The sequence below is a fragment of the Saimiri boliviensis genome, chromosome 11, assembly GCF_048565385.1.
Source record: "Saimiri boliviensis isolate mSaiBol1 chromosome 11, mSaiBol1.pri, whole genome shotgun sequence".
Classification (NCBI taxonomy): Eukaryota; Metazoa; Chordata; class Mammalia; order Primates; family Cebidae; genus Saimiri; species Saimiri boliviensis.
In genome coordinates this window covers 25,425,147-25,451,646 of record NC_133459.1, presented here as the reverse complement: position 1 = coordinate 25,451,646, position 26,500 = coordinate 25,425,147, and the positions used below count along the sequence as shown (strand labels likewise).

The window sequence follows — 26,500 nt, the reverse complement described above, 5'->3', positions numbered from 1 at the left end:
GCAGAGGGAGCAAGCAGTCCCTGAGGACTGGGGTGTTTAGAGAAGACCTGCCAAAGGAGGTAGAACATGAATCTGAGGCTTGAAGGATAGAAAGGAATTAGATAAACAGGCTATACTTAGGACTGATTCCCATAAGAATCTAAGCCTCTTGAGGACAGGGCCTTTGTTTGTTCACTTTCTTTCTTTTTTTCTTTTTTCTTTTTTTTTTTTTTTGTGATAGGGTCTTGGCTATATCACTTGGGTTGGAGTGCTGGAGTGCAGTGGTGCAATCTCAGCTCACTGCAACCTCTGCTTCCCAGGTTCAGGCAGTTCTCCCGCCTCAGCCTCCTGAGTAGCTGGGATTACTGGTGCACATCACCACGCCCAGCTAATCTTTTGTATTTTTAGTAGAAACCAAAATTTTTTTACTGTGTTGGCCAATGTGGTCTCAAACTCCTGACCTCAGATAATCTGCCCACCTCACCCTCCCAAAGTGCTGGGATTATAGGTGTGAGCCACCACACCCAGCCTGTTCACTTTCTTATCTGTGCCTGGCACAGTGTAAGGGCTTCATAAATATTTGAGGAAGGAATAAATGAATGAATATGTGATTGACTCCAGTGTAATGATAGGATCTCTGCAAAGCCCTGGGGCAGACAAGAAACCAGTTTGACTGCTTGGAGAGAAGGGAAAGCAAAGGTTGCAGAGGCTCCTTGGCACTAGACTGAATGCCAAGCCAGGGAGTTTAACTGAGCTTGCTGGGAGTGACATTCACAGAATGATGCCTTAGGCGCCAGCCAGTGTTTTAAGTGGTACTGCCGTGGCTACCTCCGTAGCATGGCTCTAATGTAGGGTCTGCAAGGGCATCCTCTCTGGGCTGGTGGGGTCTCTCTGGGAAGATCTGGATCTGTTTGGTCTGCCCTCAATTTGTGTAAGTAAAAGCAAGATACCAGAGCTTCCTTGGGGAGCTGCTGAGAGCCCTAATTGAATTAAGCTTTTCCTGGGAAGATTCCTCAAGCCATGAACTGCACTGTGACTGTGAATTAATGAGACCTGTGGCTGTAAACCATATAAGAAGGCAATCTTGTTAATTTATAGTTGTGCCTGGACGGATTTACTTAGGTCTTCTCTTTGCTTTTATGTGTGTTAGGAATGGGTGGGCTGGGCTAGAGTCTCCTTTCTATGGCAGATTTATTTTTATAATATGAATAAATAAAACATGTAAAACATGTTAATGGTAAAAACAAAACAAACCCCAAAACAACAAAAATAAAACCCAACAGTACAGAGGATATTGAGGTGAAAAGGAAAAGTCCCCCTCATCACTTCTCTGACCACCCGCACTGCCATACATTCCCAGAGGTTACCACTGTTAACTGTCTTGTCCATCTTTTTAGAAATTTGCCATACATATATTGAGCATGTGAGTGTGTGTGCACGCCAGGCACGTTTAGTTTTCATAAAGCCATTGTGTAAAAGAAAAGAGCTCTAGGCTGGGAACTGGGAACCCGGATCCTAGTCCCAGCTCGCTTCTTTCTTGCATATTGACCTTTGCTAAGCCATGTTTGCCTTCCTGGGCCTTAGTTTCCCTGTCTATTTCATTTGGAAGGACTTTCTAGGGTTGTCCTGTGGGGAAGGGCAGCCATTACAAGGTTGAAGAAATGAGCCCACAGGGAGCCTGCTCTCTTGTGGGGGAAGTGAGACAACATGCAAGAGAGAAAGCACAGGTGGGGAATTGTGTGGTTCAGGCGGGATGCTTGGGGGAATTGGGAGAGGAGGAGAGATGAGGGAAGCTTCTTGAAGGAGGTGGCCTTGAGAGGTGGGCTGGGGGTGGAAGAGGAACATCATTCAGGGAGGTTGTTAAGGGATTCTGTGTTAGTTGAGAGGATGGACTGGATGATATGTTCTTTTAGGATCTAGGTTTCTAAGATTGTTTCTGAGTCCATGATGAAGTTTGTGGAACTCCCAAAATAGTCTGCAGACAGTTGTATATGTGTGATTTTATCAAGGAAAGAAGGCCCATAGTAGACTCAGAGATTTTTTTTTTTTTTAACACAGTTGATTGTCAGTGTGTAAGCCACAGATTCTGAAGGTTAAGAGCTTCTGCCTTTTGTGCTGTGGGGATTTGAAGAAGGGAAAAGGACTAACTGGTCTGGGATGAATCCTTGGAGGAAGTGGTACTTAATTCTGGGATGAGTGGGGTTCGCCTGGGGAATTGCAGATTTCTTCCAGGCAAGGAGAAGGACCCCAGAGTGAGTAAGCTGTGTCCTATAAGAAGGGAAGGGAAAATGAGCCTTAAAGTAGAGAGGAACTGGCTGGGCACAGCAGCTCATGCCTGTAATCCCAGCCCTTTGGGAGGCCGAGGCAGGTGGATCACCTGAGGTGAGGATTTCAAGACCAGCCTGACCAACATGGAGGAACCCCCATCTCTACTAAAAACACAAAATTAGCCAGGTGTGGTGGCACATACCTGTAATCCCAGCTATTGGGAGGCTGAGGCAGGAGAATTGCTTGAACCTGGGAGGCGGAGATTGCGGTGAGCCGGGATCTCACCATTGCCCTCCAGCCTGGGCAACTAGAGCACTACTCCATCTCAAAAAACAAAAGTAGAGAGGAACTTCTCTGGGTTGGAAATGAAAGCAGATGCAGCATGCTCCACCTATACTGTGCAGGTGGGAAGGCACTGGCTTCTTTATGCCCTCTGGGTCTGCTGGGTTGCCATGGTGAGCCCAGCTCACACCCCAGTAGGTGACTCAGGCCTCCTGCCCATTTCGCTAAAGCAGTCAGGGCCCAAGCACACCTCTGAGGCTCTGCTAGCAGGGAAGCAGCCACCTTTGAGGCAGCAGACACAAGAGAAAGCTTCTGAAGGTGGACAGGCTTTGAGGATGCAGCTAGGAAGCCCTGACTGACCTCTGCTGTTTTCTGGACTGAAGGTCCCTGTTCTCTGTTCTCACTCTGCTTCTGGGAGTGAAAGTATATCATATTCTAATTCTAGAATGTTAGAGATGGAAAGGATCCTCATCATAGCTTGTAAGCCCGAGGTCCAAAGGAGAAATGGAGACCTTTTGATCCAGTTCTCTCTTTTTCCAGTTGAGGCCCAGAGAGGATTGGCCCCAGGCCACACATGAACTAATGGCAGAGGCAGGCCTCTTCCCTGCTCTGTTAACTAACTCAGGAGTCTCTAGGCCATAAGACCTGGACAGTGGACCAAGAGGGGGGCTGTGGTTTTTGGCTTGGATATTGGTAGCACTGGCAAATCTGTTTTTCCAGCAGGCCCTTTAAGCCTAAAGAAGGGCAGCTTCCTCCTGGGGTATCTATTAGAGAGCTGTCCTTGGCAGCGAAACCATTGGTCCTTACACTGATCCTTACAGGGGAGCCAAGTACAGGTCTTAGGACCTTTGAGCCAGCCCAGAGGCTTCTCCCTTCACCCATTGAATCCCTCAGGTCGTTTAGTCCGTCACAAGCCAGTGTGGAGCTTGGGTGCTGTGCTTTTTATAGCATCTTTGCCATCAAGCCAGGGAATAAGATCTTATCTCCCCAGTTGTGGGCCAGGGCCCACAGGAATCTGGATGCTGTACCAGGTAGGCATTATGCCAGCATGAGGCAGGGCCAACTCACCTAGCTAGGCAAAGCCTAAGACTCAGGTTACAGCAAGATGGGGGAGGGGGAGCAGGCACCCTACCCCACCTCTGACTGAGCCCTGCTTGCCTGGCTGGCAGAAGGCGCAGAGATGCATGAGAACTGTTTCTCTTACTGAACTCAAAGACTTGTCTGAGAAATGCAGTACAGAGGCAGGGCAGTCAGACAGTAGGAAGTGGGTGTGATTTGAAGTGCATATGGAATTCTATGGGAGTATAGAGGTGGGAGAGAGAACTCCATACCTGGGAAGATCCCGGGAGGCTGTGCAAGTAAGTGATCACTGAGCTAGGCCTTGAAGTATGTGTGGCATTTAGATGAGAAACTTTAATGAACTCTTAGTGGACACAGTCAGAAGCTTCTACTTGGGGCAGAACCTCTGGATTGCAGAAGAGTGTCCCAGAGCAGTTCCTTTTGGAAACATGCCCACAGGCATGCTGGTTAGAAACACAAGCTTTGCAACCTGACAGACCTGGGTTCAAATCCCAGCTCCACTACTTTGTAGCACTGTGACCTTGGGCAAGTCACTTATCTTGTTTTTAAGAAATTTTTTTTGAATTTTTTATTTTGAGATGGAGGCTCACTCTGTGACCCAGACGGGAGTGCAGTGGCACAATCTTGGCTCACTGCAACTTCAACTCCCTGCTTCAAGCGATTCTCCTGCCTCAGCCTCCGGGGCAGCTGGGATTACGGGCTTGTGCCACAATGCCTGGCTAATTTTTGTATTTTTAGTAGAGATGGAGTTTTGTCATATTGGCCAGGCTGGTTTTGAACTCCTGACCTCAAGTGATCCACCCACCCCAGCCTCCCAAAGTGCTGGGATTACACGCGTGAGCTGCCACGCCTGGCCCAGAGGTAGAGGTGACCTGCCTAGTGTCATATAGCCTGACTGTGGCACAGCTGAGGCCGGACTCCAGTGCTTCCCCTTCCAAGTCCTATGCTGTTTCTCCTACATAACTTTATGTTATGTTATCCCACCTAGCTGGAGTAGCAAGACTGATCGCCTGAAACATTTAATGAGCAAAGTGTGATTTTGTATGACAACTTGATGTGTAGCTATAAAAGACTCAGTTTTGCAGAACAGATGATGGTTTTAAAAATAGGCCCAGCTGCCGGGCGCGGTGGCTCACGCCTGTAATCCCAGCACTTTGGGAGGCTGAGGCAGGTGGATCACCTGAGGCCAGGAGTTCACCTGAGACCAGCCTGACCAACATGGTGAAACCCTGTTTTTTTTTAAAAAAAAAAAATCGGCCCAGCTATGATAAGTGCCAGGTGAGTGATGCCAATATTAAGGGGAGAAGGTGTGCCCTTTTTAAGCTACATCACCCTGTCTAAGCCTCAGTTTCCCCAGTCTAAAGGGGGTGGTGTCTGTAAAGCCCTGAGCACATTGTAAGTGCTCAGTAATGGGAGTTGCTACTATTCCTGGAGCCTTAAGGGAAGAGGTGAGTGTGGGGTCAAGTCCTGGAGGATGGTTTTAGGTATAGGGACTGGAGAGCATTAGGGTGAGCTGAGTATTCAGGTTAGGGGTGCAAATGAGACCATGAACTGAATTATCTGAGCTTGTTCTTTAGTTGGGAGGTAGGAAGACACATGTTCAGCAAATGGGTTCGTGCTGATAAATACTGTACTGAAGATGGAAAGATGGATAAATATAATCCCGGTCTCAAGGGAGAGGCTGGCATGTAAACAGGCACTTGTGATGTGCTGTGAAGTGCTGCAGCAAGGGCCTGCAGAGCTGTGGGGCATGGGAGGGAGGGGTGGAGGTGGGTAGGTCAGGGAAGGTTTCCCAGAGCTTTGAGCTGGGTCCTGAAGGTTAAGAAATGAGTGTTTTGGCTAAGCACAGCAGCTCATACCTGTAATCCCAGCCCTTTGGGAGGCTGAGGTGTGTGGATCACTTGAGGTCAGGAGTTCCAGACCAGCCTGGCCAACATGGTGAAAGCCCATCTCTGCTGAAAACACAAAAATTAGCCAGGTGTGTTGGGGTAAGTCTGTAATCCCAGCTACTTGGGAGGCTGGGCTTGAAACCAGGAGGCAAAGGTTGCTGTGAACCAAGAGCATGCTACTGCACTGCAGCCTGGGCAACAGAGTGAGACTCTGTTTGAAAAAAAAAAAAAAAAAAGAATGAATGAATGTAATGTGCTTTGCTCACACAGAGGGGAGAACTGGAGAAGGACACAGAGACATGAATGATACAGAGCCATAGATTCTGCAGAACCATTGACCTTTGCTTCTGAAACCCATTGGGATGTTTCCAACCCTTTCACCTTACCCCTCACTCACCTGCTTGGTTGGGCAGAGAAGCTAACCACACCTGTTGGGCAGTGAGCACCTGTGATGGCTGTTGCCCTGGTATAGGCGGTGAGGACAGTGCTACCTACCACTTACTGAGTCCCTGTGGTGCCTGGCTTTGTGCGAAGGGCTTCGCATAGTGCATCGTTGTCTTCTGCACTATGGCACAGCCCCGAAGGGTGCGAGTCATGGTATCTAGCTTTATTTAGCTTACAGCTACTGTAGGAAAGTGTAACAGGGAATAATTATATGCTTGATGATTGCTGTGCTGTTGCCTCAAAGCACAGGAGACCTTTAGGGAGGGGAGAAACACAGCCGGAATGAGCACAGAGCAGAGACCTTTGTGCAGACACCTTCACCAAACCCTCCTAAGAGGGAGGGAAGGTGACCGATCAGGAAAGGGTCATGACACCAGCCAAGGCTTTTTGCAGGCTCTGAGCACTGAGTATGGGCAGCTACCTGTGTAGGCGGCAGGGGGCGGGTCCAGCCAGCTGCAGGAAGAGTCTGGGTGAAGAGTCAGTGAGAAATAAAACTGGGTAGGTGGGCGGGGCTAGATGAAGCATCTGGAACTGTAGAGGGGTGTAGGCTTGGCCAGGGTTCCTCAGACTGATGGCAAACACAACCACACCTGCCAAAGGCTTGCCCCTTCACTCCATCTCCACTACGAGCATCTCCAACCTTGGTGACTCCTGGGCCTCCCGAATGGTCTACTGCTCCACTCCTGTCTGCCTGCAGGCAGCTCTCCACAGAGCAGCCACAGGGAACTGTGAGACCTGTAAACCAGAGCATGGCATTCCCTTGCTGAAAATCTTTCAAATGCTTCCGGATGAACTTGGGAGAAAATGTAAGGAAAGCATAGCCCACCCCTTTCTGCACTTCATGCCCCGCTGCCCTTTCCCCTGTTCCAGCCACAATGGCCTTCCTGTGTCCTTCACGCACATCTGCCTTGCCAGGCCCATTCCTTCATACAGCTGTGGCACTTGCTCGTTCCCCAACCTGGAGCACTGCCCATAGACTGCCGCACACCGGCGCTCTCCTTCAGGCCCCAGATCATACGTCATCTCTTCACAGAGGCCTCCTTGACTGTCCAGTCTAACATGCAGCACATGCCCCACCAGCTGCCTCTCCCTCCATGTCAGACACTATTCTGGATCTGAGAACACAGCCAGGAACAAGACAGAAGAGGCTCCTGATGTCAGGGGGCTCCCATGCCAGCGTGGAGCACTGGACGTGGACACAGCAGAGTCAGGCAGTGGTAAGTGTCCTGAAGAAGGCAGACATGAGGGAGAGGTGAGGGACTGCTGGAGAGGGAGAAGGGCTGCTGGATGGCCAGCAAGGGTTCTCTAAGGAGCCGGTGTCTGAGCTGAGACCCAAAGGACAAGAAGAGCCCATCTTCCAAAGACCAGGGTCCCTGAGGAGGCTGTGTTTGAGGAACTTGGAGTGCAGGGGAAGAGGGGAAGCGTGTTGTGAGAATATGAGGAGGGCAGGGGCCAGATCATGCCGGGCCCGTGGGCCTGGGGCTAGGATTCATGGTGCTGTGTGGTGCCATCAAAGGCTCTTGAGTAGCATGACACAATCTGACCTGGGGAGAGATGTGCTGACAGCCTGGGAGTGCATTAGTGCCAGCTCACGCTCTGGGCTGGCCCCAGAGTGCCCTGTCTACCAGCAGCTTGGCTTGGGTCTATGGGGGCAACAGAGTAAAACTTCCCAACAGGCACCTCTGGCCAAACCAGCAGTGGGATGGAAGCTGCAGCCTAGGAGGGGCAAGCAGGGCGCTGGAGTGGAGTGGGTGTGGAGTGGGGGCATGTGGGGAAGGGAGAGGCTGAGTGGGCACCAGGCTCTGCTGGACTCCTGCCGGCCACCCCTCCCTTGCCCAGCCTCAGCGCCTGCAGGCAGCCAGTCACCAGATCTGTCATGTGGGAGACGTGGCATTGCCGAGCACCAGGGCTAGACGTGACTATTCCCAGCTGAACCTTATGATCCTAGCCTGCGGAGTTGTCAGGTCAGGAAGGGGCAGACCTAGAATCAGAACCAGACTTTAGCGCTGGGAGGGATCCTAGAGACTGCAGGAGTCCAGGAGGAAAAGATAAGGGCTAGGGAATCAAAAGGCCTGGACTGAAATCCCTGCTCCCCACCCTGCCTCCCACCTGCAGCTGTGTAGTCCCCATATGCAGAGGTGTGGAGATTAAATGAGAATATTCTGGCGAGCACCTAGCAGTAAGGGCTTCTAAATGTCTGGTATGATGACAGAGCCCGGCCCAACCCCCCCAGCTCATAGAGGAAGCAGAGGCCAAGGCGGAAGTGATGTGCTCAAGGACCACAGAGCTCGAACTCAGCTCTCCTACCTCTAGTCCAGGTTCTCCTGTGGTGATATAAGTGGTCCTTTTCCCCACATCCTTCCCCCTGCATAGGTGAGGTAGCCTCCTGCCTGTCCCACTTTCTTTTCAGCCTGTCTCTGAGCACCTACCATGCAGCAGACACAGCTGCGCGGCTGGTGGTTCCCACCCTGGAAGCACTGGCGCTGACACTTGTGTGTGGGAGACAGACACGTAAACAGCTAAAACACAAGGCAGGCTGAAGTACTGCAGGGACACAGCACGTTGCAGGTGGGCCCTGAGGGCAGATGGGCCTCCATCTGGCACTACCAGTTACGATGGAGTGGCAACAAGGCCCAAACCTAAGTTAGAACAGATCAAGAGGGCCTTGGATTCAATGCAGAGGGGTGTAGGCTCTTTCCTGTAGCTGAGGGAACTGCAGAGGTTCTGGAGGAGGCATGCCCATGACTGGCCTGTGTTTAGGATGAGGGCTGTCCTGACTGATGGAGAAAGGGACTAGATGAAGCTTTCTCCCCAGTGTTCTCAGCTCTGGGAATTTTCCGCCCCCTCCTTCCATGGATAATTATCCTTCCGAAGAAACTGATCAGATGGGAAACTGCAGGAAATTGTTTGGGGCAGGGATTGTGTAGGAGTTGGGGGGAGAGTAAAGAGGATGTAGCTGAAGAGAGGGATCTGCGCCAAGCAGCAGGTGGTGGCTCTCTTCAGAGGGGAGGGAGGGAAGCCTAGGCAGAGCTGGGAATTCAGAGTAGGAGGATGCAGGTGCTTCTGGGGGAACTGAGTCCCTCAAAACTCCTGGTCTTGTCCTCGGTTGAGGAGAGGGATTAGGGTGACTGGCAGGGTCTGACTTTTCTCGGTCAACAGGAGCTGGGGAAAGTGTGAGGCAGTGTGGCCAAGGGGGCGGGGCCAAGCCCAGGCCCAGCTCTGCTTGGAAATTCCCTTATTGTGTACCAGGGCTGGTTAGGAGTGGTGAATGTGCACTGGGCATCCTCCCTTGGCAGAGAGCAGTCCTTCTCCTGCCCCCTGCTCCCAGTAGAACTAGAGCTTGAGTTGTGGACCTGGCTGCTGTCCCCTTGCTAGTTAAGCAGCAGCTTTTCACGTGCTGAGTCTTCTGGAGAGCCAGGCTTCTCTTAGTGACTGAACTGCAGTGACTGGTGCTTAGCACTGAAGACAAGGGGCTCCCCACATCTGAAGCCAGGAGTGAGAATGCCTCTAGAGGGGCCTGGAAGTTTCTGCAGGTGGAGATTCAAGGCATCCTTTTTGGCAATCAGGGGTCAATAGAGACTTCAGAGTCCAACAGACCTGTCTGAATCCCAGCTCCACTACCTGCCTGCTATATTGTTGTAGGCTGATTATCTGACCTGTATCATTTTTCTGCAGATAATTCTGGGGTAACCACAATTCTGACTTCGATCATCATCAGTTGATCTTACCTGTTCTTGAACTTCATCTAAATGGACTCATAGGTACTCTTGTGTGTCTGGCTGCTTTTGCTCAGCCTGTCTCTGAAATTCCTCTTCACTGTCGCATGTATCAGAGGTTTGTTCATTTTATTGCCGTTTGGTGTTGCCTCATATGAATACACCACAGTTGGCTCACTCTCCTGTCAATGGGCTTTCGGATTGGCCCCCTTTTTTGACAATTATGAATAAAGCTGCTCTGAGCATTCTTGTACTCCATAGGGTTTTGTGAGAATTAAATGAACTAATCTGTGACAGTCAAGTGTTTAATACTGAATTTTGACTCAGAGCGAGTGCTCAGAACATTTTCCCCCCAGATTTTTTTTTCTTTTTCAGAAAAAAGGAAGAAAAAAATAATTCGAACCTCGCTTAAATATATAAAGAAGAAAAATGCAAGTCATACCCTTTCACTCCCTTGTTTGTCAGCCTGAGCACTCTGAATAGTTCAGACGAGCCTGGGCAATCTAGGGAGACACTGTTTCTAGAAAAATAAAAAATTAGCCAGGTATGGTAGCAGAAGCCTATGGTCCCAGCTACCTGGGAGGCTGAAGTGGGAGGATTGCTTGAACTCAAGAGGTCAAGGCTGCAGTCAGCCATGATGGTGCCACTGCACTCCAGCCTAACAGAGTGAGACTCTGTCTTTAAAAAAAAAAAAAAGATGGCATAAAAACAACCATGCTAGCCTGGCGCGGTGGCTCATGCCTATAATGCCAGCACTTTGGGAGCCTGAGGCAGGCGGATCACCTGAGGTCTTGAGCTGGAGACCAGCTTAACCAACATGGTGAAACCCCATCTCTACTAAAAATACAAAAATTAGCCAGGCGTGGTGGTGCCCGTCTGTAGTCCCAACTACTTGGGAGGCTGGGAGAATCATTTGAACCCAGGAGGGAGAGGTTGCAGTGAGCCAAGATCGTGCCACTGTACTGCCTAGGTGACAGAGCGAGATGAGCTCTCAAAAACAAAACAAAACAAAAAACACAAAGAAAACACCAATCATGCTGTCTGTACTCTTTTGCAGCTTAACTTTTTAAATTAAATCTGATCTTTTGAAAGAGTTTCCTTATCTGCATCAAGGGAATCGCTTCAAGAGTGAGAGTCTGAGATGGACTCTGAAACCAGTTACTTGCGGCCTTTCACCCTGGCTGGGCAGATTTCCTTCTAGGTGGAACCCAGGATTTGGCTTCTGGAACCCTGAGTGCAAATCTTGTCTCTGTTGCTCCCTTTCTGAGTGTGTTCTCAGGTTTAAATGCCCTGAGCTGGGGCCGGGCGCGGTGGCTCAAGCCTGTAATCCCAGCACTTTGGGAGGCCGAGGCGGGTGGATCACGAGGTCAAGAGATCGAGACCATTCTGGTCAACATGGTGAAACCCCGTCTCTACTAAAAATACAAAAAATCAGCTGGGCATGGTGGCACGTGCCTGTAATCCCAGCTACTCAGGAGGCTGAGGCAGGAGAATTGCCTGAACCCGGGAGGCGGAGGTTGCGGTGAGCCGAGATCGCGCCATTGCACTCCAGCCTGGGTAACAAGAGCGAAACTCCGTCTCAAAAAAAAAAAAAAAAAATTAAAAATAAATAAATAAATAAATAAATAAATGCCCTGAGCTTTGGTTTTCTCATCTTTAACATAGGAGGACCCTCAGAGAGATAGCATGAGGTTTAAATGAAGTAATGTCCATGAAAGAACAAAGCAAAACGAAAAACAATGTGTACTGGTTATTATGTAAAATTGTGGGCTGTCCGAGCTAGAGGAAATCTCTGAGAAGTTAACCCAGCCTCATCATCTTACCTATGAGGAAACTGTAGCCCAGGGAAGGTCACGAGCCAGCAAGTAACGGAGCCAGAACTAACCAAGAGTTTCTGACTCCCAGAAGTCTGCACTGTGCCTCTTCCTGGGCAGTGAGAACCCTGGAGGGTTCTCACTCCCTGGGCCAGAGCTCAGCTCTGACCAACTCACTTTTTATCTGTAGGGCTTCCTGCTACAGAGGAAAGGCACTTTAGAAACTGTCCAGGACGGCCGGGCGCGGTGGCTCAAGCCTGTAATCCCAGCACTTTGGGAGGCTGAGGCGGGTGGATCACGAGGTCGAGAGATCGAGACCATCCTGGTCAACATGGTGAAACCCCGTCTCTACTAAAAATACAAAAAAAATTAGCTGGGCATGGTGGTGCGTGCCTGTAATCCCAGCTACTGAGGAGGCTGAGGCAGGAGAATTGCTTGAACCCAGGAGGCGGAGGTTGCGGTGAGCCGAGATCGCGCCATTGCACTCCAGTCTGGGTAACAAGATCGAAACTCCGTCTCAAAAAAAAAAAAAAAAAAAAAAAGAAACTGTCCAGGGCTCCAGGGCTCCAGTTCTTCTCCCTCACTCCCTAGCTGAGGTCACTGGAAGTTCCAGGTCATGAAGTGTGCCCAACATCCTCTGGTCCTAAGAAGGCAGGGGAGTGGGTGTTTGGATGGGACAGGAGATGCTGCCCCATTAGGCCACAGCACCCTTCCTGTCTTAACTGTACCTCCAAACCTGAGACTCAGTTCCCTGCTCCCACCAAGCTCACTCCCATCCCCAAGAAGTCAAGCCAGGATCCCACTCCCTGACCTCTTAGTCACATGAAGTCCTGGCTTTGAGTAGTCTCACACTTCTTCTAGCTCAGTGTTTGGGTCTCCTCAGCTTCAAGAAGATAAAGAGAGGGCCCTCATACTTAGGAGATTACAACCTAGGTTGATGTCAAGAATCAGGAAATGGGCCAGGCACGACAGCTCACGCTTGTAATCCCAGCACTTTGGGAGCCCAAGTGTGTGTGGATCACGTGAGGCCAGGAGTTTGAGACCATCCTGGCCAACATGACAAAACTTCATCTCTACTAAAAAAAAAAAATACAAAAATTAGCCAGGTGTGATGGTGCACGCCTGTAATCCCAGCTACTGGGGAGGTTGGGGCACAAGAATCACTTGAACCTGGGAGACAGAGGTTGCAGTGAGCTGAGATCGCACCACTGCACTCCAGCCCGGCCAACAGAGTGAGACTCTGTCTCAAAACAAACAAACAAAAAAATCAGGAAACGAAATCCTGACTGACATGGGCTGGGCCTTTACCTTACCCACCCTACTCCTTCCCAGGAAGCATTTGTTATGATAAGATTTCCCTGGTACTGGGCCAGGTGGGCTCCACTCTCCCGGGTGTTTAGCTACTACTTGCGGTACCAGGTACCAGGCGGTGGAAATGGCTTCCGCTCTTCCCTGGAGTCGCAGCTCATTAAGAAAGCAGTGATAATCAGGGAGCCAGGTGGGGCTGCCTGGGAGTGCCCTGTTGGCCCAGGCTGGGGGTTGGGGAAGGACTGCTAGTCCTGGTATCTGCTTTCAGGGCGAGGTCGCGGTGTGACACCCATTCAAGTGGCAGTGAACAGTGATGAGAAAAAGTCCTGCTCTAAGAGTAGGAGGCACTCCCACCTCACGTTGCAGTACTTGCCTCGCCTCGTCCAGTGCTAGGCTCTCTGCCTTCATCATCTTGAGGGGTCCTCACCTGACCCTGAGAGGAGGGTAGAGGCATCTCTATTTTAAAAATAAAGACCCTGCCGGGTGCAGTGTCTTACGCCTGTAATCCTAGCACTTTGGGAGGCCGAGGTGGGCAGATCACCTGAGGTCAGGAGTTCAAGACCAGCTTGACCAACATGATGAAACCCTGTATCTACTAAAAATAAAAAATTAGCTGGGTGTGGTGGCAGGCGCTTGTAGTCTCAGTTACTCAGGAGGCTGAGGCAGGAGAATCGCTTGAACCTGGGAGGTGGAGGTTGCAGTGAGCCGAGATTGTGCCACTGCACTCCAGCCTGGGCAACAGAGTGAGAATAAATAAATAAATAAATAAATAAACAGCCGGGCGCGGTGGCTCAAGCCTGTAATCCCAGCACTTTGGGAGGCCGAGGCGGGTGGATCACGAGGTCAAGAGATCGAGACCATCCTGGTCAACATGGTGAAACCCCGTCTCTACTAAAAATACTAAAAATTAGCTGGGCATGGTGGCGTGTGCCTATAATCCCAGCTACTCAGGAGGCTGAGGCAGGAGAATTGCCTGAACTCAGGAGGCGGAGGTTGCGGTGAGCCGAGAGCGCGCCATTGCACTCCAGCCTGGGCAACAAGAGCGAAACTCTGTCTCAAAAAAAAAAATAATTAAAAAATAAATAAATAAATAAATAAATAAATAAAGACCCTGAGGTCCAGAGAGCATAACGAACTTACCCAGGATCGCACACACAAGGAAGTAGTGGAACTGGGTGACCTTGAATCCTAGGGAGTCAGGGTGAAAGACCCATTTGAGGTCACATAGTCCATTCCCCTCTTTATATGGCTGAGCAAACCTGAGATCCAGAATGTCACCACCTACTGAAAGACGGTAGTGTGGGGACTGGTGTTCAGGAACAGTGTTCTTTCCTCTCTGTTGATAATAGTCACCATTACCATACCGAAGCCCCTAGCCTGCATCTTGGAACATTCTGGGAGAATCGCGGTTATGTCCTTCTTTTGGAGAATTGAGAAAATATTCATCCAGATCATTTTCTCAGTGGCTCATATGAAGAACTAGTTGAGTATGAGCACCTGTCTGCTCTGGAGGCAGTTTCTGGGCTTGAGTCCTGCTTGGCCCTGTAACCTAAACTCTCTGAGCCTTAGTTTCCTCATCTGTGATATGGGTGTGATAGTGCCTATCTCTTTGGATAGTTGTGAGGATTAAGAAGCCTTCAATAAGTGCTAGCTATAAATATATATATGTTTATATTTATAAATTATATATATATAAAAATTTGTGTGTGTGTATACATACATATATATATATATATATATATATATATTTTTTTTTTTTTTTTTTTTTTTCTTTTCCCCAAGACGGAGTGCCCCTCTATTGCCCAGGCTGGAATACAGTGGTACCATCTCTGCTCACTGCAACCTCTGCCTCCTGAGTTCAAGCAATTCTCCTGCCTCAGCCTCCCGTGTAGCTGAGATTAGAGATTACAGGCATGTGCCACCATGCCCGGCCAATTTTTTTTTTTTTAAATAGAGGCAGGGTTTCACCATATTGGGCACGCTGGTCTCAAACTCTTGACCTAAAGTGATCCTCCTGCCTCAGCCTCCCAGTGCTGAGAATGCAGGCATGAGCCACCACACCCAGTCACTATTATTAACATCCCCATTTCAACTGGAAGCTGTGTGACTGGGCTGATCAGAACCACTGTCTGGGGGCAGGGTGGCAAAAAAGAAAAAAGAACCACAGCTCCTGTTTGAGTTCTTGACCCCCTATGTCCTGCCCACTGGTGGCTGCTTCCTCAGTTCTGGCTGCCCCGGGCATCTTCCCTGCCCTGCTGCAGGGAGGCATGTGTACCTCGTGCCAGTACCATGTGCAGGATCACACAATGGGCCCTGCCCAGTCTCAGCAGCCAGCACAGGCCAGGCGGAAGCAGGCACTGACAAAGCCTTATCTCATTCCTGGGCATGGGGCACTTAATTCTATGGGGTGGGCTGGTTGGCAGACAAGTAAGCAGGCAGGCAGGCAACCTCTCAGCCTGCCTGGACCCCTTGGCCCTCCGTGCTCAGCTTATCACCAATGGGCTCTTACTCTAGAACCTGTGCCCAGAGGACCAGAGTGCCAGCAGGAAGCAGTTACCAGGCCTGGCTCAATGGCAGAGCTTGGCTTCTGGGATCAAATACCAGTTTGGTTATTTACTGGGTGTGTGTCATTTGAGCTAGCTCATTAAGTTCTGAGCCTCAATTTCTCTACTGGAAAATGGAAACCGTAGTGTCTACCTCATGGCATGGCTGAGGCTAAATGAGAAGGCACAGGGCTTGGTAGTAATTCCCCCTTCCCACAGTGGCATGCACTGGAGGGTTGCACTGTGCCTTCCAAGGCGGTGCACATGGGTTTTGAGCAGAGGCCTGCAAGCTAGACCCAGTCTGGAGAGCTGCTGCCAGCGGAGCTCCATTCCCTGTTACTAGGGTGCCAGGTAACTCCTGCTTCTCTCCTTGAAGGCACACATAGAACCAGGGCACACTGGTACTGCTAGGGGTCTTAAAGAGACCAGCAATTTAGAATGGGTGAGTGACCTGCTGAAGGTCATACAGCAAACGAGTGACAGACCTGGCAATGAACCAGGACTCCTGCTCCCCACACCCACCATTTGGTCCAGAAAACTGGGGCTCAGAGCTGCAGGCAGCATGGTTGCAGTCATGGCTCTGGCATCAGAACATTTCTGTCTGCCCCGGTTTCCTCAGCTATAGAAGGAGAAGGGTGGTCCCCGTGTCAGAGGGCTGCTAGGAGAATCATGTGGTTGAAGTATACAGAACATCAAAGTGAAGCCCTCAACAGATAGTTTAAAAAAAAAAAGTGGAAGTGGAATGGGGGTTGGCACCATGTTCCAAGCAAGGGACAGTTTTGGAGTGGACCGTCCTGGGTGTGAGTCCCAATTCTGCTACCACTTTGCTGTGTAACCTCAGCCAAGTTCCATTCCCTCTCTGGGCTTCATCCTTTGCATCTGTGAAACAGAGGGGTTGGAGTAGATGGTCTCAGAGGGCCCTGCCTCTTCTAATCTCTGACTTCTTGCTGCCCCTCTTCTCTCCCAAGAAAGACCTGACCTCCCATTGCTGTTCCTAGAGCCCTGGGCCCTCTTGGCACTAGGACCAAGCCCTGCAGCTGGCCATGTCCTCATCTTTTCTCTGCAGTGTCCTCTAAAGGGCAGTCTCCTCTGAGCATGCTCAGTTATCCTATCCACTCAGTACATCTCGTGGCTCCTAGAGGCCTGAGGTGAGAAACTATCCCCAGTGTGGTGGGAGAGAAGGCAGGGAGAGGCTCTTCAAGCATGCACTCTCTCTCCTACCACACACACAGTCCAGCCAGCTGGATTGTTATTAGAAGTATATGGGAGACCCTCTGGGCACCCCCTGGAGATAGGGGATCCAGTATCAGGAGGGCTCACCCATCTTGCTGATATTGTGCAGGAGGCAGTGCCTGCTGTCCCTGGAGCCTTAATGCTGTACAGTTGGACGGCTTCCTGCTCAGGTGCCTGCTTAGGGGAAGATCTTGTCTCCCTGGTGCTGCTGGCTTGCCTCTGGGACCCTGCCCTGCTAGTTTCAGGGAACCTGCATATGCATGGGAATATTTGGCTTTTATAAAGCCTAGCCACATCCACAGCTCTTGTGACCTGTACTCAGGGACCTGTACATTTTATAGGCTCTATAAGTAATCAGAAGCAGGTTCAGTGGGGCTCTAGGGGTCATCTCCCTCCCTCAGCCCCTGCCCTTAGCACCTCAGGAGACTCCTGCCAGCCAGGTTCAGCTTGAAGCCAGGGATGACAGGGACAGAGTGCCAGGCTCTGCCTCTGCAGGGCTGCCTCTGCTGTGGCCTGGGTCTCCTGTGCTCAGATGCAGGGCTGAGGCCAGGGCACAGAGATGGAATGGAGCCCTTTGATGAATGCTTTGTTTTTATTTATCTATTTATTTTTGAGGCAGAGTCTCACTCTGTCACCCAGGCTGGCATGCAATGGCGTGATCTCGGCTCACTGCAACCTCCACCTCCTGGGTTCAAGCAATTCTTCTGTCTCAGTCTCCTGAGTAGCTGGGACTACAGGTATGTGCCACAACACCCAGCTGATTTTTGTATTTTTAGTAAAGATGAGGTTTCACCGTATTGGTCAGGCTGGTCTCAAACTTCTGACCTCAGGTGATCCACCCGCCTCTGCCTCTCAAAATGCTTGGATTACAGGCGTGAGCCACTGTGCCCAGCCTGAGTGCTTTTTTTAATAGCTCCAGCTTGAGATATGCAATCTCACAGGATCCTCAGAACACCCCTTTGAGATAGAAGGGATTATGAATCCCAACTTTCAGACAAACTGAGACCCAAGTTAGGTACCTGCCAAAGATACCTGGCTAACAGGTGCAGGACTAGCTTCCCAATCCTGTGCTCTCAAACTCTGGGGCTGTCCAGCCTCCCCTGGCTGGTAGCTAGCTGAGTTTGGTTGAAATTTTGGACAGACCCCTGAGGATACTGCTGCTTTATTCTTCCAGGTACCTCACTTTCCAGTCACCTTCCTTGGGATCTCCCAGCCTGCACGTGGGACTACCTCCCTTAGTCCAGCTGTCCTCCTAGCTCAGGCCCCATCCCTCTACTTTCGTCCCCCAGAGTGCTGGCTACCCAGCCCCAGTGAGAAGCTGCCCTGTGTAGGCTGCTGCTCAGACTGGTGGGACTTCTCATGGGCCCTAGCGGTGGGGCAAGGCTGAACCTCCAGAGACAGTGTACCAGGTAGTAAGTAACATCTGCTCTAGTGCGAGGCCCAGCCCCTCTGGTTTTGCACCCCTACTGTGCTCTTAGTGAAACCGCAATTGAGCTTCAGAGTAGGCTGAGCCCTGGAGGGCAGACATACTCTGCTCCCTCAGAACAGAGAAGCCCCTTGGCATCGAAACCCTCCATCCAAGATTCTGTTATCTGCTCCCTCGTGTCTTTGAAAGCAGAGTTGTCATAATCAATTGCTTTTTTTTTTTTTTTTTGAGACAGGATCTCATCCTGTTGCCCAGGCTAGAGTGAATTGCATGATCTTAGCTCACTGAAGCCTCAACCTCCTGGGCTCAGGTAATCCTCCCACCTCAGTTTCCAGAGTAGCCGGGACTACAGGTGTTCACCACCATGCGCAGCTAATTTTTAAATGTTTTGTAGAGATGGGTTTCACCATGTTGCCCAGGTTGGCCTTTTTTTTTTTTTTTTTTTTTTTTTTGAGATGGAGTGTCTCACTCTGTCATCAGGCTGGGTCGCTGTGGCACAGTCTCAGTTCACTGCAACCTCTGACTCCCTGGTTCAAGCGATTCTCCTGCCTCAGTCTCCTGAGTAGCTGGGATTACAAGCATGCGTCACCACACCCAGCTAATTTTTGTATTTTTAGTAGAGACGGAATTTCACCATGTTGGTCAGGATAGTCTTGATCTCCTGAACGTTATGATCCTCCCACCTCGGCCTTCCCAGCTGCTGGGATTACAAGTGTGAGCCACTTCACCCGGCCTGGGCATATATTTTTGTTTTTGCTTTTTTTCTGAGTGTTTTTGTCTCTATTCTCTCCTCTTACAGCAACCCTGTTGCCATAGACATTGTTCATCTCAGTGTTAGAAAGGAAGAAACCAAGGTTCAGGGCAGTACCGTGATTTGCCATAGGTCACAGAGAAGTTAAGATTTAGAATTGGAACAGAAACTACCTCCTTGCTTGACGGACCAGAGCTCTTTACGCTGCCCTCTGCTGTCTCGTGCAAGCTTGCTGTATCTCTGACATCTGTACCCAGATGCTGCGGTTGCTGGCATGGACAGAGATGGTGAGTATCACAGAACCCAACTTTGTCCAGCTGCAGAGTTCATCAGTCAGATGTCAGAGATAGGCTCTCAACAAGCCCCCGAGGATGGAGACACTGAGACCAAGACCAAAAAAAGCAAGGGCTTGTTCAGTGGCTGAAGTTAGTTAGTGGCTGAGTCTAGACTGAAGCCCAGGTCCCCTGATCCCCAGCCTGGGCTTGACTCAGGCCTTTCTTTTCTCTGAATTGTAGTTTTCTGGCCTTTTGAGGCATTTGGAGGTAGGATGGGGGAGGGCTCACTTGTCCTCCTGGCATTGTACAGGAGGCAGTGCCAGCTGTCTGGAGCTGAGACAAAATGGCTGTGCGGTTGGACAACTCTGCCCTACCCCAGCTGCTGAGCGTGGGTGACCAGTGCTGTCTCCCTTGACCATCTCCCTGAGGTGTCGGTGGCAGAATTTCAGGTCGCTCCCCAGGCCAGAGCCCTCCAGCAACTCTGCCTGGCTCAGCAGGGTGATTGGGAATTCTCTCCCCACAGGATATTTGAGGCCTTTTTTTTCTGGAGAAGAAGTCTTACTTTTGTTGTCCAGGCTGGAGTGCAATGGCGTAATATCGGCTCACTGTAACCTCTGCCTCCTGGGTTCAAGCAATTCTCCTGCCTCGGCCTCCTGAGTAGCTGGGATTACAGGCGTGTGCCACTACACCTAACTGATTTTTGTATTTTTAGTAGAGACAGGGTTTCACCATGTTGGCCAGGCTGCTTTCAAACTTCTGACCTCAGCTGATCCACCTGCCTCAGCCTCCCAAAGTGCTGGGATTACAGGTGTGAGCCACCACACCCGGCCTTGAGGCCTTTCATAACTGGCCTTGGCTGAGCACTGGACTGGGAGTCAGCAGTTCTGGGTTTGTGACCTGTCTCCACTGCTACCCATGTGATCATGGGCCTGCGTCTAGACTTCTCTCAATGTCTATTCTCTCATCTGTTGCCCATTGCTGGGGCTTGTGGTGAGGATGAGTGAAAAAGCTGCTTTACAGCATCTAAGTAATGATTTCCTCTCTAGTCCACTGCTATTTGCTCCAGTAGAAATCCTCTACCTGGGACAGGTATAGGGGCTCATGCCTATAATCCCACCACTTTGGGAGGCCAAAGCAGGCGGATCACTTGAGCTCAGGAGTTTGAGACCAGCCTGGGCAATGTGGTGAAACCCCTGTCTCTACCAAAAATACAAAAACTAGCCAGGCATGGTGATGCACATCTGTAGTGCTAGCTACCTGGGGGACTGAGGCAAGAGGATCACTTGAGCCCAGGAAGTCAAGGCTGCAATGAGCCGTGTTCACAACACTGCTCTCCAGCCTGGGCAACAGAGCCAGACTCTGTTTTCCCCGTCCCCTCCCCCGGCCAAAAAAGAAACCCTCTACCTACACTACATTTATTTCCCTGTCCTGCCTTTCCAGATGCTGCTGATTTGCCTGCCGGGCTTTCTTGGTGCCTAACTCTCATCCTTCCTTCAAGGAAAAGGCCAATTCAGCTGGAGTTTAGTGTGCATGTGCTTAGTGCCAAACCCTGGAGATTAAGTTAAACCCCTCACCCCCCCAAAAAAAATGCAAAAGAGAAGACAAAAAAGTAAAACCAGACAGGACTTCTGCCTTCAAACAGTTCTGCTGCCTCAACAAGTCTATCCTTACCGTGTGTCAGGCTTCAGGCTGAGGCCTGGAGAGTTACAGATGAATAGGCCGGGGTCCCTACCCTTAATTGCAGGGAGAAACTTGCTTGTGGTCTGGAGAGGGAGACAGACCAACCAACTATGCCGTGTCATCAGACTCTTTTTTTTTTTTTTTTTTTTTTTTTTTGAGACGGAGTTTCACTCTTGTTACCCAGGCTGAAGTGCAATGGCGCGATCGGCTCACCGCAACCTCCGCCTCCTGGGTTCAGGCAATTCTCCTGCCTCAGCCTCCTGAGTAGCTGGGATTACAGGCACACACCACCATGCCCAGCTAATTTTTTGTATTTTTAGTAGAGACGGGGTTTCACCATGTTGACCAGGATGGTCTCGATCTCTTGACCTCGTGATCCACCCGCCTCGGCCTCCCAAAGTGCTGGGATTACAGGCTTGAACCACCGGGCCCGGCCTCAGACTCTTAATAGAGGGCTGTGTGGTCCCAGGCTCTGCAGGCCCACAGAACTGAGCGCACCTGGGTTCTGCTCCCTGGGGTATTTAGGAAAAGCTGCTGAGTAGCACCTTGGAGGAGGAGTGGCTCTCCCAGGGACAAGCTGACGGTGACCTACCCTGACAAGGTCTTGTAGTTCACCCAGTGCTTTTGTGTTTGTGGTCTCATGTAATCCTCACAACAACCTTGTGAGGTCACTGAGGTCAAGAAACCACACCGTAACACAGTAGCCTAAGGCCGCTCTTGCCCCACCCCTCTAGGAAGATTCCCCATGTTTGCTGCCCTGCTCCAAGCTCTGTCCTCTGAGAGTCATTTTCTCTCACTGATGCCTTTCTGGCCCTTCTGAGAGGTCACTAAAACACCCAAGTGGAGCCTGGCTAGCACCCCTTCCTCATTACTACCTTCAAATGCTGTGAAGCACATAATAGACCCCATAAAGCTGATTAAGCTACAAGGATAGAAGGGGCCCCAGTTGCCTCCCAGAGGCTGCTGGTCTTTCTTCCCCACTCAGCCAGTGCCACCTGGGTCTTGTTCTTCCTTTGCGTTCCCCCGCTTTCCTTGTAGCACTGAAAATAGGACACTGCGACTTGCTTTCTGCAGGGCAATTGTCCTGGAAATTGTAGAATTTCTTTTTATATTGCTTTCCTACTGCTACCTCTCTATACTCCACCTCTCTGTAGCCAAGTAGGATGAGATTTTGAGCAAGTTCAAGTTATATATAATGGATTTAACACATTGTTAAGCTTCTAAACTAACTGACTTTCACCTGGAAGCAATACTAGGAACCACAGATATTTGGTATACTCATATTTTTCTCTCAGATTTGCATTTTGCAAGCTCTACTATACTCCCAGCAAAAAAGGAAAGAAAAATCTAGCTTTCCCATGGCTCTAAAGTTTCTAGAAATAGAAGCTTTCTTACTGAGCCTCTATTTCTTCCCCTACCTCTGTCCCACCCCAGGTGTGGGGCAAACTGGTGCCTGGAGCATCTGATACCATCTGTAAGTCCTGACAGCAGTCTGGCAAGAGGCAAGAACAGGTCAGGGATGGAGATTGTGTTGGGAAGGGTGCACCTGAGCTGGGGAGCCACACACCCAGGACACTGGGAAAGGAGGGAGATGGTGGCTTGAAACCACATTATTCTCAGCCTCGTTTCCAGCTCAAGCATTTTGTGTTTTCACCTCTTCCACATTCCAAGGTTGAAATCTGGGGAGCCAAGAAGGACCTCCTTTATAAGGATTGTCATTCATCCATTTATTCATTCATTTAGCGTTAGGTTCTCAGTGCACCCTCCACCTCCTGGGTTCAAGTGATTCTCCTGCTTCAGCCTCCCAAGTAGCTGGGATTACAGGTGTGTGCCACCACGCCCGGCTAATTTTTGTATTTTTATTAGAGACAGGGTTTCACTACGTTGCCCAGGCTAGTCTTAAACTCCTGAGTTAAAGCAATCCTTTTATCTCAGCCTCTCTTATAGCTGGGATCATGGGCATGTGCCACAGCACCCAGCTCTGAATGTTATTTAGGATTTTTGTCATCATCTTTTTTTTTTTTTTCCCTTTTTTTTTTTTTTTGAGACGGAGTTTCGCTCTCGTTACCCAGGCTGGAGTGCAATGGCGCGATCTTGGCTCACCACAGCCTCTGCCTCTTGAGTTCAGGCAGTTCTCCTGCCTCAGCCTCCTGAGTAGCTGGGACTACAGGCACATGCCACCATGCCCAGCTAATTTTTTGTATTTTTAGTAGAGACGGGGTTTCACCATATTGACCAGGATGGTCTCGATCTCTTGACCTCGTGATCCACCCGCCTCAGCCTCCCAAAGTGCTGGGATTACAGGCTTGAGCCACCGCGCCCGGCCCTTTTTTTTTTTTTTTTTTTTTTTTTTTTTTCCCTTTTGAGACAGAGTCTTACTCTGTCACCCAGGCTGGAGTGCAGTGGCACAATCTTGGCTCACTGCAACCTCCACCTCCTGGATTCAATTGATTCTCTTGCATCAGCCTCTCAAGTATCTGGGATTACAGGTATGTGCCACCACGCCTGGCTAATTTTTGTATTTTCAGTAGAGATGGGGTTTCACCATGTTGGCCAGGCTGCGAACCCCTGACCTTAGTTAATCCACCCACCTCAGCTGCCTAAAATGTTGGGATTACAGGCATGAGGCACCACGCCCAGCCTGTCATTTAGGTTTTTCTAATGTCAGTGGTACCGTGGGGTTAGATGAAGGTGCAGAGAAACCAGAAGCTGAGGCTCTCTGGTCTCATTGCCCAGAACACAGGCAAGGCCTGCCTGAGGCTGTTAGTAGAGGATATCAGAGTATGAAAAACCAGCCTTCACCCTAATGCCGTTGTTGGGGGTGATGTTCAGGTACTGTGGCACAGCCAAAGCCATTCGTGCAGTGAGGCTGCTCCACAGGCAAGGTGTGGGAGGAGGTAGGAGGAGTTGGGTCAGCCCTGCTTCCAGTGGCCCTGAACACCGCTCTGTAGCCGTGGCTGTGTATCCTTTGGAGTGTATTAGTCTGTTCTCATGCTGCTAATAAACACATACCCGAGACTAGGTAATTTATAAAGGAAAGAGGTTTAATAGACTCACAGTTCCTTCCACCTTGCTGGGAAGGCCTCACAATCATGGGAGAAGGCGAAAGGCATGTCTTACATCGAAGTAGGCAAGAGAAAATGGGAGCCAAGCAAAAGGCTTATAAAACCATCAGATCTCATGAAACTTAATTCACTACCATGAGAACAGTATGGGGGAAACCACCCCCAGAATTCAATGACTTCCCATCAATTCCCTCCCACAACACATGGGAATTATGGGAGCTACAATTTGAGATGAGATTTGGGTGGGGACACAGTCAGACCATATTACGGGGCACGTAAGTGACCATCCTCTGACCTTCTCTGTACTTGAGGATAATAGGCTTGGCACAGTGGCTCATGCCTATAATCCCAGCACTTTAGGAGGCCAGTGTAGGAGGATCGCTTGAACCCAGGAGTTCAAGACCAGCCTGGACAACACAGTGAGAGTCCATCTCTACAAAAAAAAAAAATTTTAGGCCAGGTGCAGTGGCTTACACCTGTAATCCCAGCACTGTGGGAGGCCGAGGTGGGTGGATCACAAGTTCAGGAGTTCGAGACCAGCCTGGCCAATATGGTGAGACCCCATCTCTACTTAAAATACAAAAATTAGCTGAATGTGGTGACGGGTGCCTATAGTCTAAGCTACATGGGAGGCTAAGGCAGGAGAATTGCTTGAACTCACGAGGCAGTGAGCTAAGATTGCACCACTGCACTCCAGCCTGCTGACAGAGTGAGACTCCGTCTCAAAAAAAAAAAAAAAGTCCAATAAAAATAAAATGAGGATAATAATCATACCTACTGCATTAAGGTTGTTGAGATAATTAAATGCAATGCCTCAGTACTTAACGCAGTCTCTGACCCAGAGAAGCAGTTTTAACACAGCTTGTGTGATTTACCATTCACACTTAATTTAAAATATCCTATAGATGCAGAAAAGTCTGCAAGAATATATACCAGACTTAATAGAGATTTGGTTGTGGGGGAAACTGGTATAGTCGGTAAAGGGGAAGGGGCAGAATCACTGCGAGATGATTCTCCTTCTACTTAAATACTTATATGCTGTTAGAAAAAAATTTTAATGACCATGTGTTCTATTTAAAATCACCACCAGGCACGGTGGCTCACACCTGTAATCCCAGCACTTTGGGAGGCCGAGGCAGGTGGATCACCTGAGGTCGGGAGTTCGAAACCGGCCTGACCAACAAGGTGAAACCCCATCTCAATCAATAAAATCACTAAAGCAATGTATTTCCATTCCGAGAAAATCAAAAGAAACCAGTGTGTATCATACGGTCACCTACCAGACACCCAGTCCAGCCATGAGAGCCTTTGGAGCCCGAGATCCTACCCTTGCCCCAAGTAAAGCCCACCTCCTGAGCTGCCCCCCGCCACCTCCCCAGGTGAACACCCACTGCCTGGCACCTCTCCCTTGCCAGGCACTGTTGGGCCTGTTGGAGCTTTGCCTCTTGTCAACACACACGGGCTCTTTGCTGCCAGCCTAGTCCCTGTCCCTCCCTTCTCCCGCGTGAGTCATCCTCTGCTTCACTGCATGGGGACTCTTGATCCAGCACCTTTCCTGCAGGGGGAGGGGCAAGCTGCTGGAGTGAAATTTATTCAACAAATATTTACGCAGAGCTGGGATGATTGGGAAGGTCGGGGTAGACATACCAAGAGGTGCTGCCCCAGCCTTGGGGTGGTATAGGGATTACAGAAATGGTGGTATAGGGATTACAGGGAGATGGCTGGTGGCAGGAGAACCAGGCTGCAGGCTAGAATGGGGCATTCAGTGGCAGGCTGAAGGTCAGGGTACCCTCTGAGGCCTGCTGTGTTGGCTCAGGCTCCTTGACTCAGTTCCTTCCTTGGTCTGCCTGGGTCAGGCATATGTGCCAGTGTCTCCTGTACTGTTCACTCTCATCTCCAGGCAGGCTGCAGTTTTCAGGATTCTCAGAAGGCTTTGGAGATTTCCTCTCTTTTCATGTGTTCATACTCTTCTCCATTTAGTCACCTACTCTTGAGACCAAACAGTAGTCCTACATCCTTCAGGAAGCGGTCATCATTCCCTTAACCCACTTTTTCTGAGCATCACTTTTTGGGGGCCCAGAGCTGTGTGCTGGGATGCCAGCCTGGCATCCCAGAGTGGGATGTGGTTCCAGGACGGCTTCCCGAGGAGGTGACACCTGCACTGGGTTTTTTGTTTCTGTTTTTGAGACAGAGTCTTACTCTGTTGCCCAGGCTGGGGTGCACTGGCACGATCTCAGCTCACTGCAACCTCCGCCTCCAGGTTCAAGCAATTCTCCTGCCTCATCCTCGTGAGTAGCTGGGACTACAGGCACGCACCAGCTGATTTTTTTCTATTTTTAGTAGAGACAGGTTTCACCATGTTGGCCAGGCTGATCTTGAACTCCTGACCTCAGGTGATCCGCCTGCCTCGGCCTCCCAAAGTGCTGGGATTACAGGTGTGAGCCACCACGCCCGGCCCTGCACTGAGTTTGAAAGGTGAGTAGAAGTTCCAGGTGAGGAAGAGTTTCCCTTTCCCGATGTTTGCTTAGAGGTGGGATTTGGGGACTTCTGGCAACTGGAGTCAGGGAGTTGATGTAGATGGGACAGGTGAGAGGAGAAACAAAGTGGAGAGAGAGAGGCTATGCATGGTGAGGGATTTGTAAACCAGTGCCAAGGTCCCTGAGCCTGGAATCCTCCATCACAACATGCCTGCCTCTGGAACAGCCTCTCTCGCCAGGTCTCTAAGGGCAGTTGCTGCCTGGTAAATT

The 26,500-nt window shown here is 50.2% G+C and overlaps 1 protein-coding gene and 1 long non-coding RNA gene across 3 annotated transcripts in view; both read left to right on the top strand.

Moving 5' to 3' along the window:
* The window catches only part of SLC9A1 (solute carrier family 9 member A1), a 63,421-nt gene that overhangs the window by 10,322 nt on the left and 26,599 nt on the right, over positions 1-26,500 (top strand). Inside the window, exon 1 of one of the 2 annotated variants that reach the window (XM_074380327.1) lies at positions 9,628-9,703. The exons of the other annotated variant lie outside the window; for it this stretch is intronic. The gene's annotated coding sequence lies outside the window, so the exon portion shown is untranslated. Of the gene's footprint in view, positions 1-9,627; positions 9,704-26,500 lie in introns of those variants that run through there. 2 annotated transcript variants of the gene reach the window in all.
* Positions 5,347-11,289, top strand: LOC141580219 (uncharacterized). Its single transcript, XR_012512353.1, has 2 exons — positions 5,347-7,159; positions 9,618-11,289. It is a non-coding gene; the product is annotated as an uncharacterized LOC141580219 (long non-coding RNA).